This window comes from Pseudophryne corroboree, chromosome 7 (assembly GCF_028390025.1).
Source record: "Pseudophryne corroboree isolate aPseCor3 chromosome 7, aPseCor3.hap2, whole genome shotgun sequence".
NCBI lineage: Eukaryota > Metazoa > Chordata > Amphibia > Anura > Myobatrachidae > Pseudophryne > Pseudophryne corroboree.
The window spans coordinates 53,389,861-53,415,240 of NC_086450.1; positions in this window are offsets into that span (position 1 = coordinate 53,389,861).

The following is a 25,380-nucleotide window of genomic DNA, read 5'->3' on the forward strand; positions in this document are numbered from 1 at the left end:
CGCCTCGTGTCGGGCGTAGCCCCTGAATTAGACGGGACCTGTGAGGGAGAAAAAGAGGGGACAACAGGCACAGGGGGAACCAGAACATCATTAACAATTGGCCGCAATTGCGGAGGGCCCGCCCCTCCGCTCCGCGGCGGATGGCCGCCCGGCCGCTGCAGGGAGGGGGCCCCCGCCGAGGTGTACCCGATCGACTGCGTAAAGGCCGACCCGCTCACTGCACCAAAACTCGCGGGGTAAGATGGCCGCCACGCCGCATGCGGCGGGCAGACGCCTGCCCCCGCCCATCCGTATGACGCCGGAAGGAACTGAGGGGGCGCCGTGAGAGGGGGCCAACTCTGTGCCACCTGATACCCACCGCCCGGTGCCTGTCCTGACTGCAGGCCCGAAAAGGCCGGCGAGGGCACCGCGACTCGGGGGCCACCGACCGACCACGTGGACTGCACGCCGGCGCCCGCGCTGTACCCGTGCGGGGAAAATTGTGTGCCGGACACCGTCATGAAGCCCATGGAAGGCATGCTGGCGGCTAAGGGGAATGCTGGAGCCGGAGGCCACGCAAAACCCCCGGGGAGGGACTGGCTCCCCGCGAAGCCTTGCTGCGCTGCTACCGAAAGCGCCCCGCCGGGCGTCATATAAGCCGCCGAGACGGATGTCTGTGTGGACCCAAACTGAAAAGGACCGGGAAGGGCGTGGAGAGGGGTTTGAAAACCGACAAGCGGGGGCGCCGTTAACGGCGGCGGGGCGTCTGACGCCCAGGAGGAGCCCGAGCAGGCCCCCGAGGCCGGGGGGAAACCCTGCCATGTGACTGCCGCCGATGCGGGTGCGGCGGCAGCCGCTGCCCCGTCCCCCGCCCCAGCCACACTAAGCCCAAACGTTCCAATATTATTTAAATTGCCCTGATGTGTGCTAATCCCCTCGTTGGAGGGGGGTAGTATGGGGCCCTGTATTGTCCCGGGGACAGCGGGAGCCGCTACCCGCCGCCCTGGGCTCATATCCCCTAGCTGAATATTGACCCCCCCCTCGCCCCCCGCAGCTCTGCCGCGGCCGTCCGGCACAGCTTGTGCCCCCAGGACGCCGCCGAGAGCCGACCGCGGGGACGGAGGAGGAGGGCCGGAGGCACTTCTTGAAGGAGGGAGAGTGGTTGGTTCGCCCGCGGGAGGCGCCGGGGAGCGCGGCCCAGCCGGACCGCGCGCACCCGCGCCACGTGCAGAGCGGCCGCTGGCCGCCGGAGGAGGATTACCAAAGGCGCCCGAGGCAGGAGGGAGAGGAGAGGCCCGTCCCGCTGCGAGCGCCGGGGCGCGCGGCCCGGCCGAGCCGCGCGCATCGGCACCACGTGACGAGCGGCCGCTGGCCGCCCGTCTCCGTGCGGCAAGGGAGCGGGCTGTAACTGCCCGCCCCCGCCGCCTGTCTGCAGCAGGGGAAAGGCCTCTCTGAGGCGCAATGCTCGGGGAGCGGGAGCGGAAGGCGCTCCCCGCATCCACGAGGCGCCGGGGGGGGGGGAGCTGAACGTCTGGGACGGGTCATGACAGCGGGAGGGAGACGTCGGTAAAAGGGGGGCAACACAGCTGCACCGCACAGAGAAGGGGCAATAGTATGCTATATAATGCCCAGTGAAGCAAATGCAATGTCCAAATTATGCAAGTAGTACAAGTAAAAGTATACTTATCCTTCCTGGGCATAAACTGAAAGGCAAGAGGAAGTCTAGCAAAATGGCCACCCCCTATATACTAACCTAAGACCCTCCTCTTCATCTTGATGCACAAACCTCTAATCCAATAGGAAAAAACCAACCGGGAAAACTGATCTGCCTAGCAACTGCTTAGTCATTTAACAACCAATCACAAAAAGTTGATCGCTTATATGGCCTCAGGCTTATGCAGCCTTCAGCTTATCTACTACGTACAACCTCCCCAGGCATAACTGATGGTCAATGTGGACTTGGATAAGAAATGCCGGAGGAGCTACAGAAACAGGCGTGAAACTAAAAATCTCAAACAATTTATGGTATTTAGAGGATGACATGAAACTAAGCTGATTAAGGATGACAAAATGCGTGATAACAACGCGCACCTAGATATGGCAGAGTGCCGACACGTATTGGAGAGGAATCAAAAGATGTAACATGTTCTGGTGTCGGTACATAGGAGTCTCCCAGACATCTAAGAACCTCTTGTGACTGCCCCTGATACCTCACCAGACAAGGAAGCTCACATTAGAATATGTTAAAGGGGAATGCAGACTGCAAGTTGACTATCAGTATGCCTACATTCAAAGGGCCAGATTAAAATGTCCTGTCCCCCACAACTGGCCAAGATCGTGCCCGCCGGCAGTATTACAATGTTGCTACCGACCAGGGGCGGATCCAGGAAAAAATGACAGGGGGGGCACCTTATGCACGCCTTCGGCGTGCGGTCCCATGAAGGTGCGCATGGCCTCACAACAAGGGCATGACCTAGCAACAAGGGTCATGGCCTCAAAGGGAATGTCATATTCGTAAGACGGGAAGAGGGTGACACTTTGGAGAGGCAGAGAGTGACAGAAGAGAGAGGGTGATGGGTTTATAGTGACGCAGGGGAGAGGAAGAGGGTGAGGCAGTGGGTGAAGGAGACATAGTGGGAGACGGAGAGGCAGAGAGAGTGTGACAGTGAGAGGCAGTGTGGGTAACACCGGGGAAAGGGTGACGAGGAAAAAGTGGGTGATGCCAGGGGGAGGTGGCAGTGGGTAACAAGGAGAGGCGGACAAGGAGAGGCAGTGGGTACCTAAGGTCTCTGTAGGAGGGAGTAGTGAGACATTTGTAGTGAGGTTTACAGAGACATGAAGGGAAAGTATCGCTGGGGAAACAGACAGAAGAAAACATGGAAGCTTAACACAATAACTGAGAGGAGAGAGAACAAGAAAGAGAGACAGAGTGTGGGGGGTGGGGGAGTGTGGGGGGGAGGCAGGGGCTCCTGAACCCAGCAAACAGCCTAATATACCCTATCTAAAGGTGGGTACACACTGGCCGATATATTGGGCGTTCTCTTGAACGGCCGATATATCGCGGGTCTGTCGGCCAGTGTGTACGGCCGATACGTCTGTGAACTCCGCCGTTCACAGACGTATAGCGTCGGCCCCGGAGCACAGCCGGCGGCCAATATATCTACTGATATATTGGCACGTCGCTGTGTGTGTACGGGCGGTCGGACACATGCTGCGGCGGCCGGCGGTAATTGACAGCTGAAATGGGCGGGCATGTGTACACCCCCGCCCAACTCATGACGTCAGTCCCCCGACGGATCGGGCAGTGTGTATGCACAGCACACTGCCCGATCCGTCCACAGATATCGATCGACAGATATATCTTCCAGTATGTACCCACCTTTAGAATTAATAAAGCACAAGTGCATCCCAGCGCTGCAACTGAGTGCCCAGGTAAATATATATATATATATATATATATATATACAAACAGTATGTGTGTAAATACAGTATATATATATATATATATATATATACATATATACATATACAAACAGTATGTGTGTAAATACAGTGTATATATATATATATATATATATATATACACACACACAAACAGCATGTGTATATATTATATATATATATGTGTATATATTATATATATATACACATATACACAAATCTATATGGCTGCACCAGATTCCCTCTCATTAAATGCCCACTCACTGACCTTATGCCCATGGGGCATGCTGCTGCCCCACCAAGTCCAGGTGCTGGCGAGTTGCCTGCTTAATTCATGTGCAGGCCGAGCCAAGCACCAGCGGCTGCTGATCGTGGAGGAGGGGAGGAGAGAGAAGGGGAAAGCCTCCCCTCTCCTCCGAGTCTTCCGGCTTTGCTACAGCCGGCTGCAGCGTATTGTAATGAGTCTCTCTGACTCATTAATACTGCTGCCGCTGCCGCTGGTTCCTTCATCGCGGCGGGCGCCAGTGAACAGCGCCGCCGCTTCTTTTTTAAAGGGAAGGGACTGTTCGTTTTTTTTTTTTGTAAGTGCCAAACATGACAGGGGGGGCACGGGCCCGCGTGCCCCCCCCCCTGGATCCGCCACTGCTACCGACGGACTTGACAAGTTAATTTCAGCTCGCTACTCCCGGGGTTAGCGAGCTGAAATGCGAGTGAAGAGAACCGTTTGGGCGCCCAAACTAGTTTTTTCATGATTAGGCCAATTACTTTAGTTGGGTTTAGGTGCTTTGCGCGCCTAAACCCAACTGTAATGGGCGCGATTAGTGTGATAATGGGGGGCATTTGAATATCGCCCCTTTATCTCCCGTCACTTTAGACGGGAGATTGGGGAGAATTCAAATCTTATCGCGCCCCCTAAGTGTTAACATCAGAATGTCGACAGTTATGATGCTATGGTTAAAATTTTGGCATCTAACATGTTGACATCTGGGAAAATGTCTACATTAACGTTAGGGGTTAAGGATTTGGGTTAGCATTAGGGTTAGGCAAACCTTAAGAATGGTTTGTCGCCATCGTGACCATGTTGATATGTCATCAGTATCAACATGTTGTCTGTCAACATTATAACCCTGGCAATGTACTTGTGTTGACATTTTAAAAGTCGACATTGGTCACTGTCAAACTAATATACCGAACCCGTTAAAGGAAAGTTTGTGGATGGGTACAAGCTGGACACAGACAGTACCCAGAGCAGAGTCAGCATGAAAAACACAAAACTGGGTAAGACCTATAGGCTCAGATTTATCAAGCCTTGGAGAGTGCTAAATTGCACGGTGATAAAGTACCAACCAATCAGCTCCTAACTGCCATGTAAAGCCCCATACACACTAGACAAGAAAATAAAACATATATCGCTCAGAAGGGCCATTCTGGGCGAGATCTTTTACAATCTCGTCTAGTGTGTACACTCAATGTCGTTATAAATGTGCGCTTCCGCGCATCGTTAACGTCCCTCTACCTCGACTGAACATCTACAGACGAGGGAGGTCCTCATTAACGTTTCCCCGCACCGCTTCCCAGTCGTCGCTCCCTTTCCCTGCTGGCATAAGCAAGCGTGTGCCGGGTCCCCGCCGCTGCCAATATCGGCGTCGGCAGGGGCTCGTCTAGTGTGTATGGGCCTTTACAGGCTGTGTTTGAAAAATGACAGTTAGGAGCTGATTGGTTGGTACTTTATCACCATGCAATTTATCACTCTCCAAGACGTGATAAATCTGGGCCATAGTCAGCAATATCAACATGTGAACTTTCTGTGTGTCAGGAACCTGGTTACCTAAGAATGAATCAGCTGGAGAAGCATATTCCTTTACAGAAGGTAAAAGAGGCTATAGAGGAGCTACTAGTAGATGTAGGACACACATCAAGGAACCGGTTTGAAGAAAGTTTGTGTTAACTTTTTATTGCAAGTAGTGACTTTGATAAATAGCTGTTTAGTTTAGGAAGTAAGGAGTCAGCAAATCCTGCCTGGGGCTGACTATATAATACAGTGCATAGTGTACTGCTTTACACTTACATCTCGCCAACATGGGGTTCCAACTTGTGCAAACTTATAGCGTTATATATTACAATACTGTACATTCAGTACCTTTAAAAGAAATCTTATGTAACACAGGTAGGGAATGTTCTAGAAGTGTAACAAGACTCCCCTGTGCACTCCTGAAATGACAAATCTGTGGTCATATGGGCCGTGCCTGCAGAGGGTCATAGGCGTTAAAAAGAGACAGGCTCCCACCCCATCCCCAAACAATAGAAGCAGCAGGCTGAGTTTATCTTATTTAAGAGAACATGATCCCTGAGTGGGGGGTTTTGCAGACCAGCCAGACGAATGACTTCATTTTTCCTGCTAGAAGCCAAGATTTCTGTTAACCCTACTGTACGTTCAGTCAGGAATGCAGAAAACAGTCCAAAAATGAGTCAGATAGTTTTCTGGGCAACAATAGTCTGGGGAGCCTGCTGTCAATGAGTTACAGGACTCCACAACTGCAGTTCATGGAGATAGAAAATAAATGACATGTGTTATTCTTTAGCAATGCAGCGAAGTGGATGTCTCTGTTTCCAGAGCCTGTTGTAAATTAATGAGCGGGGGCAGAATCAGTGAGCTTGCATGTGGTAGAACCATTGTATGGAGCGCATCGTTAGTGAAATTGAGGCTGCAGCAGAACATCTTAAGGCTCAAGCATTTTTTTATACCTACTCAATTCACAATTAATTCACTGGATATCCTTGGAGCTTAGGGTTACCACCTCATCCCTTTAATTCTGGACACATATTAATTACAGGTTCTGTGGCTGGCTGACTTCAAGACTCTATTTCACCTGGTTTTAATTAGAGATGAGCGGGTTCGGTTCTTAGAGAACAGAACCCTACCGAACTTCACCACCCAAGCCCGGATCCGAGTCAGGCTCGGGTTTTCCCGCCTGACTCGTCGGAAACCAGAACGAGGCAAAACGTCATCATCCCGCTGTCGGATTCTCGCAGGGTTTGGATTCCATATAAACAGCCGCGTGTCACCGCCATTTTCACTCCGGCATTGGAGAGTGTAGAGAGAGGACGTGTCTCCGTCCTCAGTGTCCGTGTCTTGTGCTGCATCTGTCCAGTCACAGTGGTTGTGTCCTCTACTGCCATACAGTATATCCAGTGCTGTCCAGTGGTGATGTGTTGTGCTGCATCTGTCCAGTCACAGTGGTGGTGTCCTCTGCTGCTATATGTCCATTGCTGCTGTATAAGTCCAGTCCAGTGGTGCTGTGTTGTGCTGCATCAGTCCAGTGGTGGTGTCTTGTGCTGCATCAGTCCAGTGGTAGTGTCTTGTGCTGCATCAGTCCAGTGGTGCTGTGTTGTGCTGCATCAGTCCAGTGGTGGTGTCTTGTGCTGCATCAGTCCAGTCACAGTGGTGGTGTCCTCTGCTGCCATATGTCCAGTGCTGCTGTATAAGTCCAGTCCATTGCAGTGGTGCTGTGTTGTCCTGCATCAGTCCAGTGGTGGGGTCCCTGTGCTGCCGGCCTGCCGTATATGTCCAGTGGTACTGCCGTATATGTCCAGTGATCCTGCCATATATGTCCATTGATACAGGTTGAGTATCCCTTATCCAAAATGCTTGGGACCAGAGGTATTTTGGATATCGTATTTTTCCGGATTTTCAGCTTGACACAGGCGGCGCCGCCAGCGTCTCTCGCTGGTGGAGCTGCCTGTGTCCCGTCACCCACCGCCGCTGCTGCTGCTTTAAAAGACCCGGGAGCTGGCGGCAGCGCTGAGATTAGTGTCTGCTAGCGAGAGACACGTGGTGCCACCGCCGGGAGTGTGCACTATGAAGTCTGGAGATAGTGGGCGTCCAGGTGTGCTATCAGATAGTGCGCCCCCAGTGCATTTGCGCTGTGGGCAGGGCACCATCGGCACACACCTAGTTTCGGCACTGAAGCAAATATAATACAGTTTTCACAAGCGCTAGTTTATTGGTTCCTATATAAATTCCAGACTGTGATTGATTTTGAAACTATAAAAATGTGTTTTTGGACATTAGTTTATTTTCAGTTCTGCATTTATTCTTGGGAACAGGGGTCTATTGATTAAGCCAAAATCATGCAGGAATGGCTGTTCCCTAATAATCAAGGCACCTTTTAGTATCAGAGCTATTAAAAGCCCAGCACCGGAGGTATCAAAGATACTATGGCCCTAATTCAAGGTTGATTGCAAAACAACATTTTCCTCTAATGGGCAAAACCATGTGCAGTGCAGGTGGGGCAGATATAGTATGTGCAGAGAGAGTTAGATTTGGGTGGGTTATATTGTTTCTGTGCAGGGTAAATACTGGCTGCTTTATTTTTACACTGCATTTTAGATTTCAGTTTGAACACACCCCACCCAAATTTAACTCTCTCTGCACATGTTACATTTGCCCCACCAGCAGTGCACATCGTTTTGCCTATTAGAGGAAAATGTTGTTTTGCAATCAACCATGAATTAGGCCCTATATCTTCTATATTTAGTTGAGGACCGTAGCCCCCATAATTTTCTTCAGGGACTCTCAGTTCACCAATTTATCAAGCTCCTGACAGCTGAAATCAGGCATCACATTTTAAGTGCAATACATGCTGCCACTGATTGCATGCATAGCAAGGTTTAGTGACGCCACATGTATTGTACATTGCAACAGCATTTGCTGTGCTATATAAGAAACTGTTAATAAATAATCAAAATCGCAAAGAATAGATCTTCCGATAAGAGTAGAGAACATAGGGGTTTATGACTCTGGAGTCTTTCTGCGCATGTGGGGTATTATGTGTAAAGGAGCCCATAGGTTTCTATTAGGCAACGGCAGATGACATAGTGTACAGGGTACAGGGAAAGTTTAACTTTCCTGAGCTTGAAGCATGTGGGACTGCTGTCAAAACTCCCAAAACAGGTTTGTGACCGCATTTTGCCTTTGTTACATCCCACCCCCTATCTTTCTTTCTTTTTTTTATCGGCAATAGGTTTTTTTTCCCTCTCACAAATGGGGTACAGAAAACATAAAAGGAAAAAGGGAAGGGTGGGGGTGGGGGACGGACTGGGGCTCTAAAACGGCCCTGGCATTTATTGCGCATTGTAGCACAAGGGGGTGTGGTCACATCTCCTGGCCTTGCGGTACTCCACCGTCTCTCTGTATGCCGGCGGCCGAGCAGAGTGCCTGGAGGTGGGGCTGTTCGGCCAGCCCCTGTCTCTGTGTGCCGGGCAGCTGAGCAGAGCACCGGAAGGTAAAGCTTCTCAGCCAGCCCCTATCTCTCATGTGCAATGTGGCCGAGCAGAGCTGCTCGGCCAGGCTTTTAGGCTGGAGCGGCCCATATGGGATTTGCCAGAAGTGCCCTAGGGCCAGTCTGGCCCTGAGTACAAGGGTCTAATACAAAAAGTCTCCAGAACAGCTTAGGGAACTGTAAATTACAATAAAATAAAACATATCTAAGATACATGAAATAACTCCAGAAAATGTTAATATGAAGGATCAATTCTGCAGGGGTTCAATAGACTGAGAGGTAAGGAAACAAACCTGTTATCATGAGGAATGGTGAACCAGCACCCTCTGTAGTTAGTATACTCATACCAAGTAGACTATTTTACCATAGGGGAAGAAGATGAGGTCGAATGAGCGACACCTGCAATTTCAAAAATGGAAGTGTATCTTAGTGATAACCGTGGCCAATATAGGGTGCAGGGAATTTTTCCTATTTTGGGCTACAGCGGCAAGAGCTGTGATAAGAATGTGCCCAAACACATACCTTTGGTGTGAGGTCACAATTTAGTACCTTATTTGCCAATGTACATACTTAATGCCAAATGGCTGTATGGCCAGACAGGACCAGAATATAATGCCCAGTTCAACACCATTGAGCCAATAAGTTCTGACCTTAGATTTGCTGACTATTGGGCAATTCATGCGCAGTCATGTCTGCCAAGCAAAGATTTATCTTCCAATCTGGCTGGTTGGAACGAAAATCTGGTAATGGATGGGAGCTAATGACATGAATGGGAGCAAATGACAGTTGACCATTTGAAATGGTCATCTGTCATTTGTTCCCATCCATTTACCAGATTTTCGTTCCAACCAGCCAGATTGGAAGATAAATCTTTAGGTGTATGGGCACCTTAACACCATTCGCAGATAACCTAAGTTATTGGGTTCAAGCTCCAAAAAAAAATCTAAATTTTTGAGGGCTTAATAAATTGCTGAAGACCACAGTCACCATTCAGAATTATGAGGACAGCGGTATACTGCATTAGGTGCCTAACGCATGGACATCAAAGTTAGTCTTTTCTTAAGTAGTCTTGAGACCTAAATTAGCCTGAATATGTGAAAACAGCTGTTTCTACATGGCCGTAGGCTTCAAATATAGGCCTTTAAACTTTTAAGTACCTTGTTGTTTATGAACATAAATGTAATCCACAGAATTTAGAGAAAAAACATCAGTCGTTGGGTCGATGACTAGCACAAAAGACTGTAAAGCTCACAGTAATTCCCATGTATCATCAGATTACACAGCATGCTCCCATGTAGAGTCGCACTCTATGATTGAGGAATATTTCACTGGTTACTGTCCAGCTAATTATGAGATAAACAATACAAGGACCTATTTATTAAAGTTACACTTATTGCAGCGGACAATTATGCTTCCTATATTTCCATTTCCAGTTATGCCAATTTTTACTAATATTGGCATATACTCTCTGGTGTTTTATTACTGGCGTTATCACTACTGCAAGGAGTGTTATCGGGTTATTATCACTACTGCTGGTGAAGTGGCTTCTGCTAGTAGTTAATATAGTAGCTGTGCCACCACTACACTTGGAATGCACAGTAAACACCCTATCAGCTGATATCAATCCACCGGTCCCAGCAGTTAATTAAAAAAAAATCTATTTATCTAAAGTAACTACAAAGGAGAAATGAATTTTGGGGAAAAGGGACAGCTTTATGGAAATGTCTATTTAAATGGACGTTATTAAAAAAAAAATGATTGCGTAGACTGTATTGGGATGACGGTTGCCATTCAAATCCCAATGTCCATTTAAATGTACAAGATTACTGTGAAAATTTTCCGGCAGATGGCAGCATCGGCTTGTAACGGTCGCAGCGAGTTTGAAAGATGGCTTCGCCCAGGCAGATTATTATAAGGTGAGTATCCCACTTTATAAGGTAAATACCGTACTTAGGGCCTAATTCAGACCTGATCGCTAGGAAGCGATTTTTGCACTGTTGCGATCAGATAGTCGGCGCCTAAAGGGGGAGTGTATTTTAGCTGTGCAAGTGTGCGAACGCATGTGTAGCAGAGCTGCACAAACTGATTTTGTGCAGTCACTGCGCAGCTCAGGACTTACTTAGCCGCTGCGATTACTTCAGCCTGTCCGGGACCGGAATTGACGTCAGGAACCCTCCCTGCAAATGCTTGGACACGCCTGCATTTTTCCAAACCCCTTCCTGAAAACAGTCAGTTGCCACCCACAAACGCCCTCTTCCTGTCAATCTCCTTACGATCGCCCATGCAAATGGATCTGTCGCACAAACCCATCGCTGAGCGGCAATACGATTTGTACCCATGCGACGCACCTGCGCTTGGCGGCACATATGCATGCGCAGTTCGGACCTGACCGCAGGCTGAGAGAAAACGCAGCCTAGCGATCAGGTCTGAATTACCCCCTTTATCAGTAAAATAGTTATGGGGACAGTAATTGGAGTTGCTAGACTATCAAAATATCGGATTAGAGGTTTGGGCTAGCAATACTAGGTTTGGTGCACCTGAAGTGCCGCCTGAAGCCACTGGAAGTTCTCTTCAGCTGACCACCAACACAGAAAACATGGCTGGAGCCGCCTGTCCCACTACTAGACCACCGAGGACGTATTGTCAACATTTTATATCAACCTTTCATTAGTGTAGAGTAGACATAACAAATGCTGATGTGGTTAATGTCGGCATTGCGAGCATGTCAACCTTCTCATGCCAACATTATGAATGTTGACAAACAGGGACGGGCTGCCCATCTGACACTTCTGGCAAATGCCTGAAAGGCTGATGGTCTGATGGGCCAGGCTGGCCACACAGAGGGATGGCCAAACAGCACAGCATCCTGGCTCGCTGCCCAGCACATGAAGGCCGAGAAGCACCGTTTCTTGGTCCTTTGCTCGGCTGCCCAGCAACAGAGATATGGGCGCGTGCTGCAATGCCACCCCACCCCCCCAAAGAGCTGTGGCTCTAGTAAAAGCAGACAAAAGTGATTTGACACTGACAACAAATAGATCAATCAGATTTTATTGTTGTCCGTACTTTGTAGGTCCACTACGTGCAGTGATTACTGCAGACACTCTTCCTGCCAACCTGTCCACAAGTTCCTGGACAGCAGCAGACGGTATGTTTTGCCATTCCGCCTTAAGTACAGTGACCAACTGCAACAATGAGGAAGGTTGAGTTGGTCTAGAATGCAACTGATGTATCAATTCAACCCAGAGGTTCTAAATGGGGTTAATATCTGGGCTCTGAGCTGGCCAGTCCATCCAGGTTACAGAAATTTCTGTATACCAGTCCAGCGTCGCCCTGGAAACATGACATTTTGCAGGTTACGATGATCCCCTTTTCAAATTTGGTTAGATCCTTCCAGCAAACCATTTCATTAGCAAATGATCTAATCTGTGTTTTATACCTTCACGAACACGTTTTGGCTGCACACTATTTCGCTTGTGCGAGAGGGTGGGGGTTGGGGGTCCAATCATTTTTGTCCACATAGTATATTTTATTAATCATGAAAGCCACTTGAAGCATATAAGTATAAGGAATGGGAAAAACATATTGCCATGATATGGTACTAAACATGCAAATAGGATTTACGTAGAACAACACTGTGTACACCTTGATCCTTCCTGCGTGATTGACTGATCTGTGTACATTGGCCGCATGGTGTACCTATAGTTTGTCTTCCTGTTGCTTTCCAAGAGGACCTCTGCAAAGTGTCAGACTCCAGAGACTGGCCTCATGAATGCCCCCTATACTTTGAGCCATGTAGAATTATTTTCATACGATTGTGGCCAGTCTCCGGTATTGTGTGGGTGGGTGGACCTAACTCAGAACCCACCAGATGTAATAAATAAGGGGAAAATCTCAGACTTCATGTAACAGAAACCTCTGTGAGTCAGTGGCTGGAACTGTATCCTGTATTTTGGAGACCGGCCAACCTCACGTCACTGGACATTTTCAAGCAGTATCTGATATATGCAAGTGCTGAAATGTGTATTTCATACAGAAAATATACAAGTACAAATAACCGCCGCCTGATAGGTTATTCAGAAGTGATTGTGCAAATCCTCTAGGTCCATAGGATGTAATATTTCCATACAAATCACTTTGATCCACTTGAAATGAATGAGGAAAATCTCGCTATCACTGAATGCCTCAATACAATGTGTGGGGACACGTTATTCCATGTATTACAAGGATTAGCGATAACACCATACCTACCAATTAAACAGAAGCTACAAAGTTATCAGTCAAATCCAGCAAATAAAAACATTAAAATGATATACACTGCTCAAAGGGAACACTTAAACAACACAATGTAACTCCAAGTCAAACACACTTCTGTGAAATCAAACTGTCCACTTAGGAAGCAACACTGATTGACAATCAATTTCACATGCTGTTGTGCAAATGGAATAGACAACAGGTGGAAATTATAGGCAATTAGCAAGACACCCCCAATAAAGGAGTTGTTCTGCAGGTGGTGACCACAGACCACTTCTCAGCTCCTATGCTTTCTGGCTGATGTTTTGGTCACTTTTGAAAGCTGGCGGTGCTTTCACTCTAGTGGTAGCATGAGACAGAGTCTACAACCCACACAAGTGACTCAGGTAGTGCAGCTCATCCAGGATAGCACATCAATGCGAGCTGTGGCATGAAGGTTTGCTGTGTCTGTCAGCGTAGTGTCCAGAGCATGGAGACGCTACCAGGAGACAGGCCAGTATATCAGGAGACGTGGAGGAGGCCGTAGGAGGGCAACAATCCAGCAGCAGGACCACTACCTCCGCCTTTGTGCAAGGAGGAACAGGAGGAGCACTGCCAGAGCCCTGCAAAATGACCTCCAGCAAGCCACAAATGTGCATGTGTCTACTCAAACGATCAGAAACAGACTCCATGAGGGTGGAATGAGGGCCCGATGTCCACAGGTGGGGGTTGTGCTTACAGCCCACACTATGCAGGACGTTTGGCATTTGCCAGAGAACACCAAGATTGGCAAATTCGCCACTGGCGCCCTGTGCTCTTCACAGATGAAAGTAGGTTCTCTTGAGCACATGTGACAGATGTGACAGAGTCTGGAGACGCCAAGGAGAACGTTCTGCTGCCTGCAACATCCTCCAGCATGACCGGTTTGGCAGTGGGTCAGTAATGGTGTGGGGTGGCATTTCTTTGGGGGGCCGCACAGCCCTCTCTCTGCTCGCCAGAGGTAGCCTGACTGCCATTAGGTACAGAGATGAGATCCTCAGACCCCTTGCGAGACCATATGCTAGTGCGGTTGGCCCTGGGTTCCTCCTAATGCAAGACAATGCTAGACCTCATGTGGCTGGAGTGTGTCAGCAGTTCCTGCAAGACGAAGGCATTGATGCTATGGACTGGCCCGCCCGTTCCCCAGACCTGAATCCAATTGAGCACATCTGGGACATCATGTCTCGCTCCATCCACCAACGCCACGTTGCACCACAGACTGTCCAGGAGTTGGCGGATGCTTTAGTCCTGGTCTGGGAGGAGATCCCTCAGGAGACCATCCGCCACCTCATCAGGAGCATGCCCAGGCATTGTTGGGAGGTCATACAGGCACGTGGAGGCCACACACACTACTGAGCCTCATTTTGACTTGTTTTAAGGACATTACATCAAAGTTGGATCAGCCTGTAGTGTGTTTTTCCACTTTAATTTTGAGTGTGACTCCAAATCCAGACCTCCATGGGTTAATACATTTGATTTCCATTGATAATTTTTGTGTGATTTAGTTGTCAGCACATTCAACTATGTAAAGAACAAAGTATTTAACAAAAATATTTCATTCATTCAGATCTAGGATGTGTTATTTTAGTGTTCCCTTTATTTTTTTGAGCAGTGTAGATCTAAAATCCATTTCTTGGAAAAGTAGAATAATCGTTTCCATAGAAACTGTCTGATTCTAGGCATTCCACGTGGCGGAGTTAGGGGGAGATTTTTCAAGCCTTCGAGAGAGATAAAGTGTAGCACTTGCTTCTAACTACTACACTTTACCAGCTTCTACCTGTCATTGCACAGGCTGTACTAGATAAATGACAGTTAGGAACTGATTAGTTAAAGTGAGCCACTTACTACACTTAGGGGCCTATTTATTAAGCCTTGGATTGAGATAAAGTACCAGTCAATCAGCTCCTAACTGTCATTTTTTAAACCCAGCCTGTTACATGGCAGTTGGATGCTGATTGGCTGGTACTTTATCTCTGTCCACTTTGTCTCCATCCAAGGCTTTGTAAATAGACAGCTGTGGAGTCTAATTCCTAAGCCTTGGACGGAGATAAAGTGGACAGAGATAAAGTGGAGGGAGATGAAGTACCAGACAACCAGCTCCTGTAATTTTTCAAACACAACGTATAACATGACAGTTAGGAGCTGATTGGCTGGGACTTTATCTCCATCCACTTTATCTCCATCCAAGGCTTAAGGGGGGTACACACGGAGCAATGTTCAGCTAACATCGCTCCGTGTGTATCGCCGGTGCTTGATTCGCCTGCATGCATGGGTGAAATGAGTCTGTCGTCTGCTGCCATATATTCATTGTAGCTGTATAAGTCCCTTACAGTGTTGTTGTGTTGTGCTGCATCAGACCAGTGGTAGTGTCCTGTTCATCAGTCATTCCAGTGACCAGGCAGTCACAGGGGTATACGCTGCTGCTATATGTCCACATCTGCCGTATAATAATAACAACAACAACCACAAGTCCCTTACAGTGTTGTTGTGTTGTGCTGCATCAGACCAGTGGTAGTGTCCTGTTCATCAGTCATTCCAGTGACGAGGCAGTCCCAGTGGTATACGCTGCTGCTATATGTCCACTGCTACCGTATTATAATAATAACAACAACAACAACAACAACAACAACAACAACAACAACAAGTCCCTTACAGTGTTGCTGTGTTGTGCTGCATCAGACCAGTGGTAGTGTCCTGTCCATCAGTCATTCCAGTGATGATCTATGCTGCTGCTATATGTCCACTGCTACAGTATTATAATAATTATAACAACAACAACAACAACCACAAGTCCCTTACAGTGTTGTTATGTTGTGCTGCATCAGACCAGTGGTAGTGTCCTGTCCATCAGTCATTCCAGTGACGAGGCAGTCACAGGGGTATACGCTGCTGCTATATGCCCACTGCTGTCGTATAATAATAATAATAACAACAACAACAACAACAACAACAACAACAACAACAAGTCCCTTACAGTGTTGCTGTGTTGTGCTGCATCAGACCAGTGGTAGTGACCTGGCCATCAGTCATTCCAGTCATTCCTGTGCCGCATATTGTCTCATATAACTCCCAGAAAATAATGGAGAACAAAAATTTGGAGGATAAAATAGGGAAATATCAAGAACCACTTCCTCCTAGTGCTGAAGCTGCTGCCACTAGCCATGACATAGATGATGAAATGCCATCAACGTCGTCTGCCAATGCCCAATGTGACAGTAGAGGGCATGTAAAATCCAAAAAGCCAAAGTTCAGTAAAAAGAACCAAAAAAAGAAATTTAAATCGTCTGATGAGAAACATAAACTTGCCAATATGCAATTTACGACACGGAGTGGCAAGGAAACGCTGAGGCCCCGGCCTATGTTCATGGCTAGTGGTTCAGTTTCACATGACGATGGAAGCACTCATCCTTCTGCTAGAAAAATTAAAAGAGTTAAGCTGGAAAGAGCACAGAAAAGAACTGTGCGTTCTGAGATGGTATCACAAATCCCCAAGGAGAATCCAAGTGTGTCGGCGGTTGTGATGCCTGACCTTCCCAACACTGGACAGGAAAAGGTGGCTCCTTCCACCATTTGCACGCCCCTTGCAAGTGCTGGAAGGAGCACCCACAGTCCAGTTCCTGATATTCAAATTGGAGGTGTCACTGTTGAAGTACACCAGGATGAGGATATGGGTGTTGCTGGCGCTGAGGAGGAAGTTGACGAGGATTCTGATGGTGATGTGGTTTGTTTAAGTCAGGCACCGGGGGAGACACCTGTTGTCCGTGGAATGAAGAAGCCCGTTGTGATGCCTAGGCAAACTAACAAAAAAGCCACCTCTTCGGTGTGGAATTATTTCTCCACAAATCCGGACAACAGGTGTCAAGCCATCTGTTGCCTCTGTCAATCTGTAATAAGTAGGGGTATGGATGTTAACCACCTAGGAACATCCTCCCTTATACATCACCTGCAGCGCATTCATCATAAGTCAGTGTCAAGTTGTGAAACTTTGGGTAAGAGCGTAAGCAGTCCACTGACACCTAAATCCCTTCTTCCTCCTCTACCCAAGCTCCTGCAAGCCTCACCACCAACTCCCTCAACGTCAACTTCCTCCTCAGTCAGGAACGTCAGTAGTCCTGCAGGCCATGTCACTGTCAAGACTGAGGAGTCCTCTCCTAATCGGGATGCCTCTGGAGGATCCTTGAGTGGTACGCCTGCTGTTGCTGTCGCCGCTGCTGTTATTGCTGCTGGGAGTCGATCGTCATCCCAGAAGGGAAGTTGGAAGACCACTTGTACTACTTCCAGTAAGCAATTGACTGTCCAACAGTCCTTTGTGAGGAAGATGAAATATGACAGCAGTCATCCTTTTGCAAAGCGGATAACTGCGCCCTTGACAGCTATGTTGGTGTTAGATGTGCGTCCTGTATCCGCCATTAGTTCAGTGGGACTTAGAGAATTGTTTGAGGTACTGTGTCCCCGGTATCAAATGCCATCTAGGTTCCACTTCTCTAGGCAGGTGATACCGAGAATGTACACAGACGTCAGAAAAAGAGTCAGCAGTGTCCTACAAAATGCGGTTGTAGTGGAACAGGGCAAACTAAGGACTATATGACTATGACAGCCCACTGGGTAGATGTATTGCCTCCCGCAGCAACAACATAAGCAGCGGCACCAGTAGCAGCATCTCCTAAACGCCAACTCGATCCTACGCTTTCTGTAAGAGGCACACAGCTGTCAACCTCTTACGAAAACTGAGGAACATCATTGCCGAATGGCTTACCCCAATTGGACTCTCCTGGGGATTTGTGATATCGGACAACGCCACCAATATTGTGCATGCATTACATCTGGGCAAATTCCAGCATGTCCCATGTTTTGCACATACAATTAATTTGGTGGTGCAGAATTTTTTGAAAAATTACAGGGGCGTGCAGGAGATGCTGTCGGCCCGAAAAATTGCAAGCCACTTTTGGCATTCTTCCACTGCGTGCCGAAGACTGGAACGCCAGCAAACACTCCTGAACCTGCCCTGCCATCAACTGAAGCAAGAGGTGGTAATGAGGTGGAATTTATGCCTGCTCTATATGCTTCAGAGGATGGAGGAGCAGCAAAAGGCCATTCAAGCCTATACATCCACCTATGATATAGGCAAAGGAGGGGTAATGCCCTGACTCAAGCGCAGTGTAGAATGATTTCCGTCTTGTGCAAGGTTATCCAACCCTTCGAACTTGCCACACGTGAAGTCAGTTCAGACACTGCCAGCTTGAGTCAGGTCATTCCCCTCATCAGGCTTTTGCAGAAGCAGCTGGAGAAATTGAAGGAGGAGCTAAGACGGAGCGATTCCGCAAAGTATGTGGGACTTGTGGATGGAGCCTTTCATTCGCTTTGCCAGGATCAAGGGTGGTCAATCTGTTGAAATCGGAGCACTACATTTTGTTCCCCGTGCTCGATCCTAGGTTTAAAGCCTACGTTGTATCTCTCTTTCCAGCAGACACAAGTGTGCAGAGGTGCAAAGACCTGCTGGTTAGTAAATTGTCAACTCAAGCGGAACGTGGCCCGTCAACAGCTCGTCCTTCAATTTCTCCCGCCACTGGGGCTGCAAGGAAAAGGATAAGATTTCCTAGCCCACCTGCTGGCGATGATGCAGGGTAGACAGGAGCGAAAGCTGACATCTGGTCCAGACTGAAGGACCTGCCAATGATTACTGACATGTCTACTGTCACTGCATATGATTCTGTCACCATTGAAATAATGGTGGAGGATTATATGAGTGACAGCATCCAAGTAGGCATGTCAGACTGTATGTATACTGGCAGGAAAAAGAGGCAATTTGGATGCCCTTGCACAAACTGGCTTTATTTTACCTAAGTTGGCCCCCCTCCAGCGTGTACTCCGAAAGAGTGTTTAGTGCAGCCGGTCACCTTGTCAGCGATCGGCGTACGAGGTTACTTCCACAAAATGTGGAGAAGATGATGTTCAGCAAAATGAATGATAAATTCCTCCGTGGAGACCTTTACCAGCAATTGCCTCCAGAAAGTACACAGGGACCTGTGATGGTGGATTCTAGTGGGGACGAATTAATACTCTGTGAGGAGGAGGATGTACACAGTGAAAAGGGTGAGGAATCAGAGGATGAGAATAAGGTTGACATCTTGCCTCTGTAGAGCCAGTTTGTGCAAGGAGAGATTGATTGCTTCTTTTTTGGTGGGGGCCCAAACAAACCAGTAATTTTTGCCAGAGTCGTGTGGCAGACCCTGTTGCAGAAATGATTGGTTTGTTAAGGTGTGCATGTCCTGTTTATACAATATAAGGGTGGGTGGGAGGGCCCAAAGACAATTCCATCTTGCACCTCTTTTTCTTCTTTGCATCATGTGCTGTTTGGGGACTAGTTTTTTTAAGTGCCATCCTGTCTGTAACAGCAGTGCCACTCCTAGATGGGCCAGGTGTTTGTGCCGCACACTTGTGTCGCTTAGCTTAGTCATACAGCTACCTCATTGCACCTCTTTTTCTTCTTTGCATCATGTGCTGTTTGGGGCCTATTTTTTAAATCTGTCATCTTGTCTGCCACTGCAGTGCCACTCCTAGATGGGCCAGGTGTTTGTGCCGCACACTTGTGTCGCTTAGCTTGGCCATCCAGCTACCTAATTGCACCTCTTTTTCTTCTTTGCATCATGTGCTGTTTTGGAACTAGTTTTTGAAGAGTGCCATCTTGTCTGCAACTGCTGTGCCACTCCTAGATGGACTAGGTGTTTGTGCCGCACACTTGTGTCGCTTAGCTTAGTCATACAGCCACCTCGGTGCAACTTTAAAGCCTAAAAACAATATTGTGAGGTGTGAGGTGTTTAGAATAGACTGGAAATGAGTGGAAATTAATGTTATTGAGGTTAATAATACCGTAGAGCAAAATTACCCCCAAATTCTGTGATTTTAGCTGTTTTTATGTTTTTTTTTTTAATCATCCAGATCCAAAACCAGAACCAAAACTCGAAAGGATGGTTTTGGCAAAACCAAGCCAAAACCAAAACACAAAAGTGGAGTTAGAACTAAAACAAAAACACAAAACACAAAAAGTGCCCGCCGCACATCTCTATACTTAAAGATTAAAAAATGGGCAAAAACGCCAGCAATTGAAAACCCAGGGTTGAACTAGTGCCATTTTTTTGGTTAGCCCCAAAAAAACCCCAGCACTAATTGAATACCTCCCTATGGGGTGTATTCAATTAACCCGACAAGTCAGAATTCCTGAATTTTCAACTCTTTTAGGTCGAATCTGGATTTGACCTATTATTATTATTATTATTATTGTTATTATTATTATTATTACTATATTATTAACAGTTTCTTATATAGCGCAGCAATTTCCGTTGTGCTTTGCAACTAGAGTCTGTTGCCGTTTTAAACAATGTGGATTGGCAGATTAGCCGTGTATCCACGTATTTTGACGGATTCGCGGGCGTTTCAGATAGGTTTTTAGCCCGTTTTCAACAATGCCGATTCGACTTAAAATAAAAAATCAGATTGGCATTGTCGAAAACGGCCAAAAACCTGATGGAAATGCCCGCAAATTCAATACTGAAGTGTCGGATCCTCTAATTGAATAGTGCCCTATGTCTGGATTGATCTACCATCCATATTTATATCAGTCTATGGGGGTCATACCGAGTTGATCGCTCGCTAGCAGTTTTTAGCAGCCGTGCAAACGCTATGCTGCCTCCCACTGGGAGTGTATTTTAGCTTAGCAGAAGTGCAAACGGTTGTATCCCAGAGCGGCTACAAATTTTTTTTGTGTAGTTTCAGAGTAGCTGAAAACCTACTCAGCGCTTGCGATCACTTCAGACTTTTCAGTTCCGGATTTGACGTCACAAACCCACCCAGCATTCGCCCAGCCACGCCTGTGTTTTTCCTGGCACGCCTGCGTTTTTCCGCACACTCCCTGAAAACGGTCAGTTGCCACCCAGAAACGCCCACTTCATGTCAATCACTCTGTGGCAAGCAGTGCGACTGAAATGCATCTCTAGACCCTGTGCAAAACGACATAGTTCGTCGTGCCCGGACTTCGTGCGTACGCATTGCCCCGCATGCGCAGAACTGCCATTTTTTAGCCTGATCACTGCGCTGCGAACAAATGCAGCTAGCGATCAACTCGGAATGACCCCTATATACTAATAAAACCTAAAATCTGCATGATGTGATATTTTGCATAAAGACAACACTACATTTGTTACAATATACATCTCTCAGAAGTGCTTTAGACCTGATAAATCATTTATCTCTCTGTGTTAATTGTCACCCTGTGGTTAGCAAGATGCTCCTAATTGAGGATAATCACTTTCTCTCTCTGCCCTGCTGTGCACTAACAAGATGTAATAAGCACCACATATCCTTGCATTCAATGTACAAAGCTTTGTATATTTTATTAGTCCCTTTTATAATTTACACTGTTTTTCTGGTTTATAGTTTGTAATCTGAAACTTGAGAAAAGAGTAAATTACATCAGCAATTAATTGGGACAATCTGACGTTTTGCAGACGATTGTGTCAATAAATGTGCAATGTATGGAGTTAACAGATTGCAGATTTCGGCCACAAATTGATTGGGATTGTTAAATCAGGTTTTTCAGCATGTTTAATTTCACAGATAAATTGGGGCTGTAGATTGCTAGTGTATGGGTAACAATCAGCAGATCTGCATACCTCCCAACATGACCCTCTCCAGGAGGGACACAATGCTCTACTTCTGGACTTTTCTCTTAATTTAGGATTACCGGCACCTGTATTGAACTAGTTAATGGATAAGAAAGGTGTTGCAGCACAGGTGATGGCAATCATATACTAAGAGAAAAGTCCAGGAGTAGAGTATTCTGTCCCTCCTGGCTGAGGGTCATGTTGGGAGGTATGGTTCTGCAGACTGTTCCTAGTAAACTGATAAATCTTTCAAGATTGACAGATTTGCTGGGCATACACTATACAATTATCTGTCAGATAATCTGTGGTTGGAATGAAAATCTGGTAATGGATGAGATCAACTGACAATCGCCCATTTGCTACCAAACACTGGAAAATGGAAAAAAATCTGTCGTTTATACAAATTGGTTAAATCACGGACAGGTTTTGTCCATTTTCCAGTGTTTGGTAGCAAATGGTCGATTATCAGTTGCTCTCATCCATTACCAGATTTTCATTCCAACCACAGATTATCTGACAGATAATAGTATAGTGTATGCCAAGTTTAGCTGCAAGTGATCTGCAAATCACTGAAATATATCTGTAATGTATGTGCAAGTCAGATGGATTGGGGTAACAATATATCTGGGAAATAAATCACAGGATATGCAAAACAATAAATTGTGTTTGCTGATGTATGGGCCCCTTTAGGCAGAATGACAATCTGAAAGTGCACTGCAAATTGTTGGGTTTGATCTAGTGCTCAGCTTAAAGGTTATAGGATACTTTTCAGTCTTTGGAGTCACCTCTGTAAACTAGATAAGCACCAAGTATACTGGTGGGCAGAAAGATAGGAAGAGGTACCCTGTGAAAGGTGTAAACATCTCAGTCCAACCTCGTACCTAAACCTGGGTACATACTAGAGGGATGTGTACCCAGACGATATGTACGCCCATTGGACCAACATATAGGAATTAGGAACAGGGGTACACATTGAACGATGTTAATGAAGGACGGCACTATCACTGTTCCATCCTTCATTAGCGTACATGTAGTTGCTAGCGAAATCGTCAGGTTTGATGTGCATCCCAAGAAAGGTGATTTGATGTAGCTGCTCAGGAGTCACTGCAGACAACTCTCATTATCACGCCTTGTGGGAACTCCTTACAGGAGAGAGAGACAGCACAGCAGCACATGATCACACACACAGCAGGCTCCTCTTATCTGTTCTGTGTGTGCACTCTTACATAGCATGCTGCTGCTGTTAGGGTAAGAATTGTTGGTAATCTTTCTGTAGTTAAACACAGTTGTTTAATTAGAGTATCTGATGTCTGTAATGATTTGGTTAATGCTGTAATGGTATGGAAAACAGCACATCCAATAAATAGAGGTAGTGCCTACAAGATGCAGACAATCCAGTGTTCACAATAAAATGACATTTAATCCACCAAAATCATAATTTACTTATATGTTTAGGGATGAATTCACACAAGGTCAAATTGCATTTGGAATTTATTGCATAGGCATCATATTTATCATGTATATTGTGCTGAGTGAGAAGAAAAGAAATATCACAGTGAGTATGTATTGCAAACAAGAGACCTTGTATTGCAGACAGTAATGTTAGTATCAATACTAGCAAAGTTTCCCAAGCTATATTGTAACTAATGTTATATAGAAATATAGAAATATCTCGTAACAACAAGCATTTAAGCATAGACACGCCCATATGTGGAGCTAAACATGTCCATATGTGGAGCTAGACACGCCATTTGGGCAGAGTATGGCACGCCCCCTCGGCAGCACTTTGTGCGGCACAGTCTCCTGTAATCTCCCTGATTCTAGTTTTCAAAAGTACGCAAGTATGCCCTGGGCCCTTGTGGCAGAACCATCGTTGAATCACGATGTGAAGTAGCAGAAGGGGTAATATGATGGCAAAACACAACTGAGCATTTTCAGTGAATGATGGTGAACACCGTTACAGTTCCTCCAATTTGGACTAATAAATGTAAGATTTTTATATGCAAAAAAGTAATATAATATTGCTATAATATATTTAACCAATATAAGGTTAAACGTGCAGGCCACTTATAGATGATTGGAATCAATTAACAGGTGGAACATGAAACTAATATTTTAGCATTGTTACTTTTGTATAATGTTAGTATGTAAATAGGGTCAGTACACAATAGCGTCTCCAACATAGATACGAAATTCTGTTATAAATTGGAATATAAAACAATGTATTTTTAAGTGAACGGTGGAACGGGATTAGTTTGGTAATAGAATTGTCATCAGTGCAGTTGTAGATGTTGATGGTTCAGTCAAAGGAGTTGGATCCAGTTAGTGGGCTAGTTTGGCAAGGAGAACATGGGCTTTTCCCAAACTGTGATGTTTATTTTAGAACTATAAGAGATTGCAAAAGAAATCATCCCAAGGAAATCATCTCAAGGATATCTCATATTCCTACATAATAGAATAGTAGAGAGATGTCTTGGTAGAGTTGAGACTGGACATCTGCAGAAGTGGGTGTATTTTCCTTACTTCTCTTGAAATAATGGAATATGAGAATTATACCCGGTGGTTGGGTTTGATCTTGGAGTCTGAGGGTTCTATAAGTAAGTTGTAACAACTGGAGATCTACTCGGGTGGGGTGGGGTTGGGGGGATAGGTTCATGAACAAACACTTTAAGTAGGGCTTAAGAGACATAGCCCTACTGTCTTGGTCTTCCTTGGTGCTCATCAGTTGAATGATATCTTGGTTCATTTGCCCGAACACCAAGTCAGATCCTTGAAGAAATAGTAGACTACCTTTTTTAGTTTCAGCTCTACAGTAGGTGGTCAGCAGTACTTCGGCTGTTGGTTGCTATTTTACTTTTTAATGAATGGATTTCTTCCTGCAACTTTGATATTATTGAGGAGCAAAATATCTTTACAAGGATGATCAAATATTTTCGAATGACCAGGGCAGGATTATCAACCTCGAATTCTAAAGGGGGAAAGTAGAGATTATTTATTTTCTATATGCTCTTGCATTGGTCTTTTTTGAAGATTGTTTTTTGGTCCCCTAATGATATGTTAGCTTTATTTGGATGCAAAAGTTTTTTTTACTTTAGAAAACTTAAGGAAGCTGGTCCTGGTACTGATTTGAACACAAAGTGGTCCAAGTGTGGACATCCGCGGCAACCAGATCTTCTTCTTTATTAAATGCAAGTAGCAGGTGTCATGCATATGGTCGCTCTACCCATTGTTTTTCTGTACTCAACCGTTTCTCTCTGTACATGAAAAAGGAGGTATCTGTGCACATGGAAGAAAGAGAACCGTCTTGTGGGATTGTTGTGTGCATTCCGAATGGATGCCATTTTTGGCTGCGTCTCTTGCACCTAGTATGGGGTAAGTGCAAGTGTCTATGCTAGTAATGTCGGCTGAATTAGCGATGTGTGGATGTTGTAACCACAGAAATGCATGCATGGATGAATAAATGACACTGGACTTCGCAGCTGGCGTACAAAATACTGGCGACTTACGTGTGACTCGGAATCTATATGAAAGCCACAAAAAAGTAGATTATATTTCTCTATCGTCCTAGTGGATGCTGGGGTTCCTGAAAGGACCATGGGGAATAGCGGCTCCGCAGGAGACAGGGCACAAAAAGTAAAGCTTTAGGATCAGGTGGTGTGCACTGGCTCCTCCCCCTATGACCCTCCTCCAAGCCAGTTAGATTTTGTGCCCGGCCGAGAAGGGTGCAATCTAGGTGGCTCTCCTAAAGA